Genomic DNA, 14,005 nt, shown 5'->3' on the forward strand with positions numbered 1-14,005 from the left:
TGGCGGGGAGGCGCAAGCGCCAGCGAAGCTGGGCCTCAAGAGGCACTCCGCGGGCCCCTCTTAACGTCTACGGCCATACCACCCTGAACGCGCCCGATCTCGTCTGATCTCGGAAGCTAAGCAGGGTCGGGCCTGGTTAGTACTTGGATGGGAGACCGCCTGGGAATACCGGGTGCTGTAGGCTTTTTGCCTCCCGCTCCACCTTCTCCTTTAGTCGCCCGCGGCCTAGGCCGAGGCCGAGGCCGAGGCCGCTGCCTCCGCCCCCGCCCCCGCCCCCGCCGGGCAGCGCTGCAGGCCCCACCTCCTCCGGCCCCTCCCACCACAGCGCGCCAGAGGGGGCGCTCCGCGCCGGCCTGGCCGGCCAGGCGGCCAGAAGGCGGCCCTGGAAGGCAGCCGCCACCCCAGCCGCTCCCGTGGTGGCTGGCCCGGACCCAGACTCCGCCGCAGGCCGGGGTGCCATCCGTGCGGCCCACGAAGCCCTCGACCTGCACTTGGCCGCCCCCACCGGAGCCCAGCCGCGCCGCAGCCCCCTGTCTGCCCGTGTGTCTCTCCACAGCTCCCTCCGGAAAAAGCCCACCCTTTGCCACTTCGCCACGGCCGAGAGTGGGAGCGGGGTCGTGGGCTGGGACCGGTTCGCTGGGCTGGCTAGACACCAGGCGCCAGGAACTTTGCTCGGCAGTTGGCGTGGGGGCAAGGGTGGCGTTGCTGTGTCTAAGGGGCCGTGCCGGCTCAATGGTGGCTCCCAGTGGCTTCGGGCCAACTGCCGTTGGGCAGGCGGGCCGGCCAGGCCGTGGCTGGGCTGCGCCTAGCACTGTGTGGATTGACAGGGTGGGGAATGCACAAGGGACCGAGGGCCACAGGCCCTTAAGCCTCCGGGGCCAAGTCCTGTGAGCGTTGAGCGGCTCTGGGGCGGAGGGCCAAGCGCCTACAGGCCTGGAGGGTCCCGCCTGACCTGAGCTGCGAAGTCGCCCACAACTCCACCACCCCCGGGCCCTCGAGGCCTCCTGTCGCTTGCCTGGGCGGACGGCAGGGCCGCGCCGGAGAGGGTTGGCTGCCGGGCTGGCGGTAAGTCGCCAGCACCAGCGAAGCTAAGCCTCAAGAGGCACACCGTGGCCCCCGCTGCATTCTACGGCCACACCTCCCTGAACGCACCACACCTCGTCTGATCTCGGAAGCTAATCAGGGTCTGGCCTGTTTCGTACCTGGATGGGAGACCACATGGGAATACCGAGTGCTGTAGGCTTTTTTGCCTCCCGCTCCGCCTTGACATTTAGTGGCCCGCGGCCGAGGCCGCCTCCGCCCCCGCTGAGCACCGCTGCAGGCCTCACCTCCTCACGTCCCTCCCAACACAGCGCGCCGGAGGGATCGCTCCCCACCGAGCTGGCTGGACATGCGGCCAGAATGCGGCCCTGGAAGGCAGCCGCCACCCCAGCCGCTCCCGTGGTGGCTGGCCCGGACCCAGACTCCGCCGCAGGCCGGGGTGCCGTCCGTGCGGCCCACGAAGCCCTCGACCTGCACTTGGCCGCCCCCACCGGAGCCCAGCCGCGCCGCAGCCCCCTGTCTGCCCGTGTGTCTCTCCACAGCTCCCTCCGGAAAAAGCCCACCCTTTGCCACTTCGCCACGGCCGAGAGTGGGAGCGGGGTCGTGGGCTGGGACCGGTTCGCTGGGCTGGCTAGACACCAGGCGCCGGGAACTTTGCTCGGCAGTTGGCGTGGGGGCAAGGGTGGCGTTGCTGTGTCTAAGGGGCCGTGCCGGCTCAATGGTGGCTCCCAGTGGCTTCGGGCCAACTGCCGTTGGGCAGGCGGGCCGGCCAGGCCGTGGCTGGGCTGCGCCTAGCACTGTGTGGATTGACAGGGTGGGGAATGCACAAGGGACCGAGGGCCACAGGCCCTTAAGCCTCCGGGGCCAAGTCCTGTGAGCGTTGAGCGGCTCTGGGGCGGAGGGCCAAGCGCCTACAGGCCTGGAGGGTCCCGCCTGACCTGAGCTGCGAAGTCGCCCACAACTCCACCACCCCCGGGCCCTCGAGGCCTCCTGTCGCTTGCCTGGGCGGACGGCAGGGCCGCGCCGGAGAGGGTTGGCTGCCGGGCTGGCGGTAAGTCGCCAGCACCAGCGAAGCTAAGCCTCAAGAGGCACACCGTGGCCCCCGCTGCATTCTACGGCCACACCTCCCTGAACGCACCACACCTCGTCTGATCTCGGAAGCTAATCAGGGTCTGGCCTGTTTCGTACCTGGATGGGAGACCACATGGGAATACCGAGTGCTGTAGGCTTTTTTGCCTCCCGCTCCGCCTTGACATTTAGTGGCCCACGGCCGAGGCCGCCTCCGCCCCCGCTGAGCACCGCTGCAGGCCTCACCTCCTCACGTCCCTCCCAACACAGCGCGCCGGAGGGATCGCTCCCCGCCGAGCTGGCTGGACATGCGGCCAGAATGCGGCCCTGGAAGGCAGCCGCCACCCCAGCCGCTCCCGTGGTGGCTGGCCCGGACCCAGACTCCGCCGCAGGCCGGGGTGCCGTCCGTGCGGCCCGCGAGGCCCTCGACCTGCACTTGGCCGCCCCCACCGGAGCCCAGCCGCGCCGCAGCACCCTGTCTGCCCGTGTGTCTCTCCACAGCTCCCTCCGGAAAAAGCCCCCCCTCCGCCGTTTCGCCACGGCCGGGGGCGGGAGCGGGGGCGGGGGCCGGGGCCGCTTCTCCGGGCCTGCCGGCCACCAGGGCCGGGGTCCTGTGCTCGGCGGGCGGCGTGGGGGCAAGGGGGGGCCTTGCTGGGGCTAAGGGGCCGTGCCCACTCCATGGTGGCTCCCAGTGGCTTCGGGCCAGCTGCTGCCCGGCCGGAGGGCCGGCCCGGCCGTGGCCGGGCTGCGCCTAACTCCGCGTGGGCGGGCAGGGGGGGATGCCCAAGGGACCGCGGCCGCCGGGCCCTGAAGCCTCCGGGGCCGCGTCCCTGTGAGCGTCGAGCGGGATCTGCGGCGGGGCGCCAAGCGCCGACGGGCCTGGAGCGTCCCGCCCGCCCTGGGCTGCGAGGTGGCCCACCACTCCGCCACCCCCGGGTCCCCGAGGCCTCCTGTCGCCTGCCTGGGCGGGCGGCAGGGCCCTGCCGGAGAGGGCTGGCCGCCGGCATGGCGGTAAGGCGCAGGCGCCAGCGAAGCTGGGCCTCAAGAGGCACCGCGCGGGCCCCTCCTGCGTCTACGGCCATACCACCCTGAACGCGCCCGATCTCGTCTGATCTCGGAAGCTAAGCAGGGTCGGGCCTGGTTAGTACTTGGATGGGAGACCGCCTGGGAATACCGGGTGCTGTAGGCTTTTTGCCTCCCGCTCCGCCTTCTCCTTTAGTCGCCCGCCGCCTCCGCCCCCGCCCCCGCCCCCGCCCCCGCCGGGCACCGCTGCAGGCCCCACCTCCTCCGGCCCCTCCCACCACAGCGCGCCAGAGGGGGCGCTCTCCGCCTGCCTGGCCGGCCAGGCGGCCAGAAGGCGGCCCTGGAAGGCAGCCGCATCCCAGCCGCTCCCGGGGTGGCTGGCCTGAACCCAGACTCCGCCTCAGGCCCGGGTGCCGGCCGTGCGGCCCGCGAGCCCCTTGACCTGCACCTGGCCGCCCCCACCAGCGCCCAGCCCCGGCGCAGCCACCTATCTGCCGGTGTGTCTCTCCACAGCTCCCTCCGGAAAAAGCCCCCCCTCCGCCGTTTCGCCACGGCCGGGGGCGGGAGCGGGGGCGGGGGCCGGGGCCGGTGCTCCGGGCCGGCCGGCCACAAGGCGCCGGGTCCTGTGCTCGGCGGGTGGCGTGGGGGCAAGGGTGGCCTTGCTGGGGCTAAGGGGCCGTGCCGACTCAATGGTGGCTCCCAGTGGGTTAAGGGCCGACTGCCGTCGGGCAGGAGGGCCGGCCCGGGCTGCGGCTGGGCTGCGCCTAGCGCCGCGTGGGCGGGCAGAGGGGAGGCCCAAGGGACCGCGGGCCCCGGGCCCTGAAGCCTCCGGGGCCACGTCCCTGTGAGCGACGTGCGGGATCTGGGGCGGGGCGCCAAGCGCCGAACGGTTTGGTGGGTCCCGCCCGCCCTGGGCTGGGAGGTCGCCGAACCCTCCGCCACCCCCCTGGTACCCGAGGCCGCCGTTGCCCTGCCTGGGCGGGCGGCGGGGCCCTGCCGGGGCGGGCTGGCCGCCGGGCTGGCGGGGAGGCGCAAGCGCCAGCGAAGCTGGGCCTCAAGAGGCACTCCGCGGGCCCCTTTTAACGTCTACGGCCATACCACCCTGAACGCGCCCGATCTCGTCTGATCTCGGAAGCTAAGCAGGGTCGGGCCTGGTTAGTACTTGGATGGGAGACCGCCTGGGAATACCGGGTGCTGTAGGCTTTTTGCCTCCCGCTCCGCCTTCTCCTTTAGTCGCCCGCGGCCTAGGCCGAGGCCGAGGCCAAGGCCGAGGCCGCTGCCTCCGCCCCCGCCCCCGCCCCCGCCGGGCAGCGCTGCAGGCCCCACCTCCTCCGGCCCCTCCCACCACAGCGCGCCAGAGGGGGCGCTCCGCGCCGGCCTGGCCGGCCAGGCGGCCAGAAGGCGGCCCTGGAAGGCAGCCGCCACCCCAGCCGCTCCCGTGGTGGCTGGCCCGGACCCAGACTCCGCCGCAGGCCGGGGTGCCGTCCGTGCGGCCCACGAAGCCCTCGACCTGCACTTGGCCGCCCCCACCGGAGCCCAGCCGCGCCGCAGCCCCCTGTCTGCCCGTGTGTCTCTCCACAGCTCCCTCCGGAAAAAGCCCACCCTTTGCCACTTCGCCACGGCCGAGAGTGGGAGCGGGGTCGTGGGCTGGGACCGGTTCGCTGGGCTGGCTAGACACCAGGCGCCGGGAACTTTGCTCGGCAGTTGGCGTGGGGGCAAGGGTGGCGTTGCTGTGTCTAAGGGGCCGTGCCGGCTCAATGGTGGCTCCCAGTGGCTTCGGGCCAACTGCCGTTGGGCAGGCGGGCCGGCCAGGCCGTGGCTGGGCTGCGCCTAGCACTGTGTGGATTGACAGGGTGGGGAATGCACAAGGGACCGAGGGCCACAGGCCCTTAAGCCTCCGGGGCCATGTCCTGTGAGCGTTGAGCGGCTCTGGGGCGGAGGGCCAAGCGCCTACAGGCCTGGAGGGTCCCGCCTGACCTGAGCTGCGAAGTCGCCCACAACTCCACCACCCCCGGGCCCTCGAGGCCTCCTGTCGCTTGCCTGGGCGGACGGCAGGGCCGCGCTGGAGAGGGTTGGCTGCCGGGCTGGCGGTAAGTCGCCAGCACCAGCGAAGCTAAGCCTCAAGAGGCACACCGTGGCCCCCGCTGCATTCTACGGCCACACCTCCCTGAACGCACCACACCTCGTCTGATCTCGGAAGCTAATCAGGGTCTGGCCTGTTTCGTACCTGGATGGGAGACCACATGGGAATACCGAGTGCTGTAGGCTTTTTTGCCTCCCGCTCCGCCTTGACATTTAGTGGCCCGCGGCCGAGGCCGCCTCCGCCCCCGCTGAGCACCGCTGCAGGCCTCACCTCCTCACGTCCTTCCCAACACAGCGCGCCGGAGGGATCGCTCCCCGCCGAGCTGGCTGGACATGCGGCCAGAATGCGGCCCTGGAAGGCAGCCGCCACCCCAGCCGCTCCCGTGGTGGCTGGCCCGGACCCAGACTCCGCCGCAGGCCGGGGTGCCGTCCGTGCGGCCCGCGAGGCCCTCGACCTGCACTTGGCCGCCCCCACCGGAGCCCAGCCGCGCCGCAGCCCCCTGTCTGCCCGTGTGTCTCTCCACAGCTCCCTCCGGAAAAAGCCCCCCCTCCGCCGTTTCGCCACGGCCGGGGGCGGGAGCGGGGGCGGGGGCCGGGGCCGCTTCTCCGGGCCTGCCGGCCACCAGGGCCGGGGTCCTGTGCTCGGCGGGCGGCGTGGGGGCAAGGGGGGGCCTTGCTGGGGCTAAGGGGCCGTGCCCACTCCATGGTGGCTCCCAGTGGCTTCGGGCCAGCTGCTGCCCGGCCGGAGGGCCGGCCCGGCCGTGGCCGGGCTGCGCCTAACTCCGCGTGGGCGGGCAGGGGGGGATGCCCAAGGGACCGCGGCCGCCGGGCCCTGAAGCCTCCGGGGCCGCGTCCCTGTGAGCGTCGAGCGGGATCTGCGGCGGGGCGCCAAGCGCCGACGGGCCTGGTGCGTCCCGCCCGCCCTGGGCTGCGAGGTGGCCCACCACTCCGCCACCCCCGGGTCCCCGAGGCCTCCTGTCGCCTGCCTGGGCGGGCGGCAGGGCCCTGCCGGAGAGGGCTGGCCGCCGGCATGGCGGTAAGGCGCAGGCGCCAGCGAAGCTGGGCCTCAAGAGGCACCGCGCGGGCCCCTCCTGCGTCTACGGCCATACCACCCTGAACGCGCCCGATCTCGTCTGATCTCGGAAGCTAAGCAGGGTCGGGCCTGGTTAGTACTTGGATGGGAGACCGCCTGGGAATACCGGGTGCTGTAGGCTTTTTGCCTCCCGCTCCGCCTTCTCCTTTAGTCGCCCGCCGCCTCCGCCCCCGCCCCCGCCCCCGCCCCCGCCGGGCACCGCTGCAGGCCCCACCTCCTCCGGCCCCTCCCACCACAGCGCGCCAGAGGGGGCGCTCTCCGCCTGCCTGGCCGGCCAGGCGGCCAGAAGGCGGCCCTGGAAGGCAGCCGCATCCCAGCCGCTCCCGGGGTGGCTGGCCTGAACCCAGACTCCGCCTCAGGCCCGGGTGCCGGCCGTGCGGCCCGCGAGCCCCTTGACCTGCACCTGGCCGCCCCCACCAGCGCCCAGCCCCGGCGCAGCCACCTATCTGCCGGTGTGTCTCTCCACAGCTCCCTCCGGAAAAAGCCCCCCCTCCGCCGTTTCGCCACGGCCGGGGGCGGGAGCGGGGGCGGGGGCCGGGGCCGGTGCTCCGGGCCGGCCGGCCACAAGGCGCCGGGTCCTGTGCTCGGCGGGTGGCGTGGGGGCAAGGGTGGCCTTGCTGGGGCTAAGGGGCCGTGCCGACTCAATGGTGGCTCCCAGTGGGTTAAGGGCCGACTGCCGTCGGGCAGGAGGGCCGGCCCGGGCTGCGGCTGGGCTGCGCCTAGCGCCGCGTGGGCGGGCAGAGGGGAGGCCCAAGGGACCGCGGGCCCCGGGCCCTGAAGCCTCCGGGGCCACGTCCCTGTGAGCGACGTGCGGGATCTGGGGCGGGGCGCCAAGCGCCGAACGGTTTGGTGGGTCCCGCCCGCCCTGGGCTGGGAGGTCGCCGAACCCTCCGCCACCCCCCTGGTACCCGAGGCCGCCGTTGCCCTGCCTGGGCGGGCGGCGGGGCCCTGCCGGGGCGGGCTGGCCGCCGGGCTGGCGGGGAGGCGCAAGCGCCAGCGAAGCTGGGCCTCAAGAGGCACTCCGCGGGCCCCTCTTAACGTCTACGGCCATACCACCCTGAACGCGCCCAATCTCGTCTGATCTCGGAAGCTAAGCAGGGTCGGGCCTGGTTAGTACTTGGATGGGAGACCGCCTGGGAATACCGGGTGCTGTAGGCTTTTTGCCTCCCGCTCCACCTTCTCCTTTAGTCGCCCGCGGCCTAGGCCGAGGCCGAGGCCGAGGCCGCTGCCTCCGCCCCCGCCCCCGCCCCCGCCGGGCAGCGCTGCAGGCCCCACCTCCTCCGGCCCCTCCCACCACAGCGCGCCAGAGGGGGCGCTCCGCGCCGGCCTGGCCGGCCAGGCGGCCAGAAGGCGGCCCTGGAAGGCAGCCGCCACCCCAGCCGCTCCCGTGGTGGCTGGCCCGGACCCAGACTCCGCCGCAGGCCGGGGTGCCATCCGTGCGGCCCACGAAGCCCTCGACCTGCACTTGGCCGCCCCCACCGGAGCCCAGCCGCGCCGCAGCCCCCTGTCTGCCCGTGTGTCTCTCCACAGCTCCCTCCGGAAAAAGCCCACCCTTTGCCACTTCGCCACGGCCGAGAGTGGGAGCGGGGTCGTGGGCTGGGACCGGTTCGCTGGGCTGGCTAGACACCAGGCGCCAGGAACTTTGCTCGGCAGTTGGCGTGGGGGCAAGGGTGGCGTTGCTGTGTCTAAGGGGCCGTGCCGGCTCAATGGTGGCTCCCAGTGGCTTCGGGCCAACTGCCGTTGGGCAGGCGGGCCGGCCAGGCCGTGGCTGGGCTGCGCCTAGCACTGTGTGGATTGACAGGGTGGGGAATGCACAAGGGACCGAGGGCCACAGGCCCTTAAGCCTCCGGGGCCAAGTCCTGTGAGCGTTGAGCGGCTCTGGGGCGGAGGGCCAAGCGCCTACAGGCCTGGAGGGTCCCGCCTGACCTGAGCTGCGAAGTCGCCCACAACTCCACCACCCCCGGGCCCTCGAGGCCTCCTGTCGCTTGCCTGGGCGGACGGCAGGGCCGCGCCGGAGAGGGTTGGCTGCCGGGCTGGCGGTAAGTCGCCAGCACCAGCGAAGCTAAGCCTCAAGAGGCACACCGTGGCCCCCGCTGCATTCTACGGCCACACCTCCCTGAACGCACCACACCTCGTCTGATCTCGGAAGCTAATCAGGGTCTGGCCTGTTTCGTACCTGGATGGGAGACCACATGGGAATACCGAGTGCTGTAGGCTTTTTTGCCTCCCGCTCCGCCTTGACATTTAGTGGCCCGCGGCCGAGGCCGCCTCCGCCCCCGCTGAGCACCGCTGCAGGCCTCACCTCCTCACGTCCCTCCCAACACAGCGCGCCGGAGGGATCGCTCCCCACCGAGCTGGCTGGACATGCGGCCAGAATGCGGCCCTGGAAGGCAGCCGCCACCCCAGCCGCTCCCGTGGTGGCTGGCCCGGACCCAGACTCCGCCGCAGGCCGGGGTGCCGTCCGTGCGGCCCACGAAGCCCTCGACCTGCACTTGGCCGCCCCCACCGGAGCCCAGCCGCGCCGCAGCCCCCTGTCTGCCCGTGTGTCTCTCCACAGCTCCCTCCGGAAAAAGCCCACCCTTTGCCACTTCGCCACGGCCGAGAGTGGGAGCGGGGTCGTGGGCTGGGACCGGTTCGCTGGGCTGGCTAGACACCAGGCGCCGGGAACTTTGCTCGGCAGTTGGCGTGGGGGCAAGGGTGGCGTTGCTGTGTCTAAGGGGCCGTGCCGGCTCAATGGTGGCTCCCAGTGGCTTCGGGCCAACTGCCGTTGGGCAGGCGGGCCGGCCAGGCCGTGGCTGGGCTGCGCCTAGCACTGTGTGGATTGACAGGGTGGGGAATGCACAAGGGACCGAGGGCCACAGGCCCTTAAGCCTCCGGGGCCAAGTCCTGTGAGCGTTGAGCGGCTCTGGGGCGGAGGGCCAAGCGCCTACAGGCCTGGAGGGTCCCGCCTGACCTGAGCTGCGAAGTCGCCCACAACTCCACCACCCCCGGGCCCTCGAGGCCTCCTGTCGCTTGCCTGGGCGGACGGCAGGGCCGCGCCGGAGAGGGTTGGCTGCCGGGCTGGCGGTAAGTCGCCAGCACCAGCGAAGCTAAGCCTCAAGAGGCACACCGTGGCCCCCGCTGCATTCTACGGCCACACCTCCCTGAACGCACCACACCTCGTCTGATCTCGGAAGCTAATCAGGGTCTGGCCTGTTTCGTACCTGGATGGGAGACCACATGGGAATACCGAGTGCTGTAGGCTTTTTTGCCTCCCGCTCCGCCTTGACATTTAGTGGCCCACGGCCGAGGCCGCCTCCGCCCCCGCTGAGCACCGCTGCAGGCCTCACCTCCTCACGTCCCTCCCAACACAGCGCGCCGGAGGGATCGCTCCCCGCCGAGCTGGCTGGACATGCGGCCAGAATGCGGCCCTGGAAGGCAGCCGCCACCCCAGCCGCTCCCGTGGTGGCTGGCCCGGACCCAGACTCCGCCGCAGGCCGGGGTGCCGTCCGTGCGGCCCGCGAGGCCCTCGACCTGCACTTGGCCGCCCCCACCGGAGCCCAGCCGCGCCGCAGCCCCCTGTCTGCCCGTGTGTCTCTCCACAGCTCCCTCCGGAAAAAGCCCCCCCTCCGCCGTTTCGCCACGGCCGGGGGCGGGAGCGGGGGCGGGGGCCGGGGCCGCTTCTCCGGGCCTGCCGGCCACCAGGGCCGGGGTCCTGTGCTCGGCGGGCGGCGTGGGGGCAAGGGGGGGCCTTGCTGGGGCTAAGGGGCCGTGCCCACTCCATGGTGGCTCCCAGTGGCTTCGGGCCAGCTGCTGCCCGGCCGGAGGGCCGGCCCGGCCGTGGCCGGGCTGCGCCTAACTCCGCGTGGGCGGGCAGGGGGGGATGCCCAAGGGACCGCGGCCGCCGGGCCCTGAAGCCTCCGGGGCCGCGTCCCTGTGAGCGTCGAGCGGGATCTGCGGCGGGGCGCCAAGCGCCGACGGGCCTGGAGCGTCCCGCCCGCCCTGGGCTGCGAGGTGGCCCACCACTCCGCCACCCCCGGGTCCCCGAGGCCTCCTGTCGCCTGCCTGGGCGGGCGGCAGGGCCCTGCCGGAGAGGGCTGGCCGCCGGCATGGCGGTAAGGCGCAGGCGCCAGCGAAGCTGGGCCTCAAGAGGCACCGCGCGGGCCCCTCCTGCGTCTACGGCCATACCACCCTGAACGCGCCCGATCTCGTCTGATCTCGGAAGCTAAGCAGGGTCGGGCCTGGTTAGTACTTGGATGGGAGACCGCCTGGGAATACCGGGTGCTGTAGGCTTTTTGCCTCCCGCTCCGCCTTCTCCTTTAGTCGCCCGCCGCCTCCGCCCCCGCCCCCGCCCCCCGCCCCCGCCGGGCACCGCTGCAGGCCCCACCTCCTCCGGCCCCTCCCACCACAGCGCGCCAGAGGGGGCGCTCCGCGCCGGCCTGGCCGGCCAGGCGGCCAGAAGGCGGCCCTGGAAGGCAGCCGCATCCCAGCCGCTCCCGGGGTGGCTGGCCTGAACCCAGACTCCGCCTCAGGCCCGGGTGCCGGCCGTGCGGCCCGCGAGCCCCTTGACCTGCACCTGGCCGCCCCCACCAGCGCCCAGCCCCGGCGCAGCCACCTATCTGCCGGTGTGTCTCTCCACAGCTCCCTCCGGAAAAAGCCCCCCCTCCGCCGTTTCGCCACGGCCGGGGGCGGGAGCGGGGGCGGGGGCCGGGGCCGGTGCTCCGGGCCGGCCGGCCACAAGGCGCCGGGTCCTGTGCTCGGCGGGTGGCGTGGGGGCAAGGGTGGCCTTGCTGGGGCTAAGGGGCCGTGCCGACTCAATGGTGGCTCCCAGTGGGTTAAGGGCCGACTGCCGTCGGGCAGGAGGGCCGGCCCGGGCTGCGGCTGGGCTGCGCCTAGCGCCGCGTGGGCGGGCAGAGGGGAGGCCCAAGGGACCGCGGGCCCCGGGCCCTGAAGCCTCCGGGGCCACGTCCCTGTGAGCGACGTGCGGGATCTGGGGCGGGGCGCCAAGCGCCGAACGGTTTGGTGGGTCCCGCCCGCCCTGGGCTGGGAGGTCGCCGAACCCTCCGCCACCCCCCCTGGTACCCGAGGCCGCCGTTGCCCTGCCTGGGCGGGCGGCGGGGCCCTGCCGGGGCGGGCTGGCCGCCGGGCTGGCGGGGAGGCGCAAGCGCCAGCGAAGCTGGGCCTCAAGAGGCACTCCGCGGGCCCCTTTTAACGTCTACGGCCATACCACCCTGAACGCGCCCGATCTCGTCTGATCTCGGAAGCTAAGCAGGGTCGGGCCTGGTTAGTACTTGGATGGGAGACCGCCTGGGAATACCGGGTGCTGTAGGCTTTTTGCCTCCCGCTCCGCCTTCTCCTTTAGTCGCCCGCGGCCTAGGCCGATGCCGAGGCCAAGGCCGAGGCCGCTGCCTCCGCCCCCGCCCCCGCCCCCGCCGGGCAGCGCTGCAGGCCCCACCTCCTCCGGCCCCTCCCACCACAGCGCGCCAGAGGGGGCGCTCCGCGCCGGCCTGGCCGGCCAGGCGGCCAGAAGGCGGCCCTGGAAGGCAGCCGCCACCCCAGCCGCTCCCGTGGTGGCTGGCCCGGACCCAGACTCCGCCGCAGGCCGGGGTGCCGTCCGTGCGGCCCACGAAGCCCTCGACCTGCACTTGGCCGCCCCCACCGGAGCCCAGCCGCGCCGCAGCCCCCTGTCTGCCCGTGTGTCTCTCCACAGCTCCCTCCGGAAAAAGCCCACCCTTTGCCACTTCGCCACGGCCGAGAGTGGGAGCGGGGTCGTGGGCTGGGACCGGTTCGCTGGGCTGGCTAGACACCAGGCGCCGGGAACTTTGCTCGGCAGTTGGCGTGGGGGCAAGGGTGGCGTTGCTGTGTCTAAGGGGCCGTGCCGGCTCAATGGTGGCTCCCAGTGGCTTCGGGCCAACTGCCGTTGGGCAGGCGGGCCGGCCAGGCCGTGGCTGGGCTGCGCCTAGCACTGTGTGGATTGACAGGGTGGGGAATGCACAAGGGACCGAGGGCCACAGGCCCTTAAGCCTCCGGGGCCAAGTCCTGTGAGCGTTGAGCGGCTCTGGGGCGGAGGGCCAAGCGCCTACAGGCCTGGAGGGTCCCGCCTGACCTGAGCTGCGAAGTCGCCCACAACTCCACCACCCCCGGGCCCTCGAGGCCTCCTGTCGCTTGCCTGGGCGGACGGCAGGGCCGCGCTGGAGAGGGTTGGCTGCCGGGCTGGCGGTAAGTCGCCAGCACCAGCGAAGCTAAGCCTCAAGAGGCACACCGTGGCCCCCGCTGCATTTTACGGCCACACCTCCCTGAACGCACCACACCTCGTCTGATCTCGGAAGCTAATCAGGGTCTGGCCTGTTTCGTACCTGGATGGGAGACCACATGGGAATACCGAGTGCTGTAGGCTTTTTTGCCTCCCGCTCCGCCTTGACATTTAGTGGCCCGCGGCCGAGGCCGCCTCCGCCCCCGCTGAGCACCGCTGCAGGCCTCACCTCCTCACGTCCTTCCCAACACAGCGCGCCGGAGGGATCGCTCCCCGCCGAGCTGGCTGGACATGCGGCCAGAATGCGGCCCTGGAAGGCAGCCGCCACCCCAGCCGCTCCCGTGGTGGCTGGCCCGGACCCAGACTCCGCCGCAGGCCGGGGTGCCGTCCGTGCGGCCCGCGAGGCCCTCGACCTGCACTTGGCCGCCCCCACCGGAGCCCAGCCGCGCCGCAGCCCCCTGTCTGCCCGTGTGTCTCTCCACAGCTCCCTCCGGAAAAAGCCCCCCCTCCGCCGTTTCGCCACGGCCGGGGGCGGGAGCGGGGGCGGGGGCCGGGGCCGCTTCTCCGGGCCTGCCGGCCACCAGGGCCGGGGTCCTGTGCTCGGCGGGCGGCGTGGGGGCAAGGGGGGGCCTTGCTGGGGCTAAGGGGCCGTGCCCACTCCATGGTGGCTCCCAGTGGCTTCGGGCCAGCTGCTGCCCGGCCGGAGGGCCGGCCCGGCCGTGGCCGGGCTGCGCCTAACTCCGCGTGGGCGGGCAGGGGGGGATGCCCAAGGGACCGCGGCCGCCGGGCCCTGAAGCCTCCGGGGCCGCGTCCCTGTGAGCGTCGAGCGGGATCTGCGGCGGGGCGCCAAGCGCCGACGGGCCTGGAGCGTCCCGCCCGCCCTGGGCTGCGAGGTGGCCCACCACTCCGCCACCCCCGGGTCCCCGAGGCCTCCTGTCGCCTGCCTGGGCGGGCGGCAGGGCCCTGCCGGAGAGGGCTGGCCGCCGGCATGGCGGTAAGGCGCAGGCGCCAGCGAAGCTGGGCCTCAAGAGGCACCGCGCGGGCCCCTCCTGCGTCTACGGCCATACCACCCTGAACGCGCCCGATCTCGTCTGATCTCGGAAGCTAAGCAGGGTCGGGCCTGGTTAGTACTTGGATGGGAGACCGCCTGGGAATACCGGGTGCTGTAGGCTTTTTGCCTCCCGCTCCGCCTTCTCCTTTAGTCGCCCGCCGCCTCCGCCCCCGCCCCCGCCCCCGCCCCCGCCGGGCACCGCTGCAGGCCCCACCTCCTCCGGCCCCTCCCACCACAGCGCGCCAGAGGGGGCGCTCTCCGCCTGCCTGGCCGGCCAGGCGGCCAGAAGGCGGCCCTGGAAGGCAGCCGCATCCCAGCCGCTCCCGGGGTGGCTGGCCTGAACCCAGACTCCGCCTCAGGCCCGGGTGCCGGCCGTGCGGCCCGCGAGCCCCTTGACCTGCACCTGGCCGCCCCC

The 14,005-nt window shown here is 73.3% G+C and overlaps 8 non-coding genes and 5 pseudogenes across 8 annotated transcripts; all 13 read left to right on the forward strand.

Moving 5' to 3' along the window:
- The first annotated feature begins 65 nt into the window (after window positions 1-65).
- On the forward strand, window positions 66-184 carry LOC133076307 (5S ribosomal RNA). Its single transcript, XR_009697523.1, has one exon. It is a non-coding gene; the product is annotated as a 5S ribosomal RNA (ribosomal RNA).
- A 940-nt stretch (window positions 185-1,124) lies between these two features.
- Window positions 1,125-1,243, forward strand: LOC133075308 (5S ribosomal RNA; annotated as a pseudogene).
- A 908-nt stretch (window positions 1,244-2,151) lies between these two features.
- LOC133075315 (5S ribosomal RNA) lies at window positions 2,152-2,270 on the forward strand (annotated as a pseudogene).
- Window positions 2,271-3,179: 909 nt separating this feature from the next.
- Window positions 3,180-3,298, forward strand: LOC133076381 (5S ribosomal RNA). Its single transcript, XR_009697527.1, has one exon. It is a non-coding gene; the product is annotated as a 5S ribosomal RNA (ribosomal RNA).
- A 918-nt stretch (window positions 3,299-4,216) lies between these two features.
- On the forward strand, window positions 4,217-4,335 carry LOC133076454 (5S ribosomal RNA). Its single transcript, XR_009697538.1, has one exon. It is a non-coding gene; the product is annotated as a 5S ribosomal RNA (ribosomal RNA).
- A 946-nt stretch (window positions 4,336-5,281) lies between these two features.
- On the forward strand, window positions 5,282-5,400 carry LOC133075318 (5S ribosomal RNA; annotated as a pseudogene).
- A 909-nt stretch (window positions 5,401-6,309) lies between these two features.
- Window positions 6,310-6,428, forward strand: LOC133076520 (5S ribosomal RNA). The gene has a single exon (XR_009697546.1). It is a non-coding gene; the product is annotated as a 5S ribosomal RNA (ribosomal RNA).
- Window positions 6,429-7,346: 918 nt separating this feature from the next.
- On the forward strand, window positions 7,347-7,465 carry LOC133104583 (5S ribosomal RNA). The gene has a single exon (XR_009703649.1). It is a non-coding gene; the product is annotated as a 5S ribosomal RNA (ribosomal RNA).
- Window positions 7,466-8,405: 940 nt separating this feature from the next.
- Window positions 8,406-8,524, forward strand: LOC133075324 (5S ribosomal RNA; annotated as a pseudogene).
- Window positions 8,525-9,432: 908 nt separating this feature from the next.
- LOC133075328 (5S ribosomal RNA) lies at window positions 9,433-9,551 on the forward strand (annotated as a pseudogene).
- Window positions 9,552-10,460: 909 nt separating this feature from the next.
- On the forward strand, window positions 10,461-10,579 carry LOC133076567 (5S ribosomal RNA). The gene has a single exon (XR_009697555.1). It is a non-coding gene; the product is annotated as a 5S ribosomal RNA (ribosomal RNA).
- Window positions 10,580-11,499: 920 nt separating this feature from the next.
- LOC133076622 (5S ribosomal RNA) lies at window positions 11,500-11,618 on the forward strand. The gene has a single exon (XR_009697565.1). It is a non-coding gene; the product is annotated as a 5S ribosomal RNA (ribosomal RNA).
- A 1,974-nt stretch (window positions 11,619-13,592) lies between these two features.
- On the forward strand, window positions 13,593-13,711 carry LOC133076685 (5S ribosomal RNA). Its single transcript, XR_009697580.1, has one exon. It is a non-coding gene; the product is annotated as a 5S ribosomal RNA (ribosomal RNA).
- Window positions 13,712-14,005: the final 294 nt, after the last annotated feature.

The sequence above is a fragment of the Eubalaena glacialis genome, chromosome 1, assembly GCF_028564815.1.
Source record: "Eubalaena glacialis isolate mEubGla1 chromosome 1, mEubGla1.1.hap2.+ XY, whole genome shotgun sequence".
Classification (NCBI taxonomy): domain Eukaryota; kingdom Metazoa; phylum Chordata; class Mammalia; order Artiodactyla; family Balaenidae; genus Eubalaena; species Eubalaena glacialis.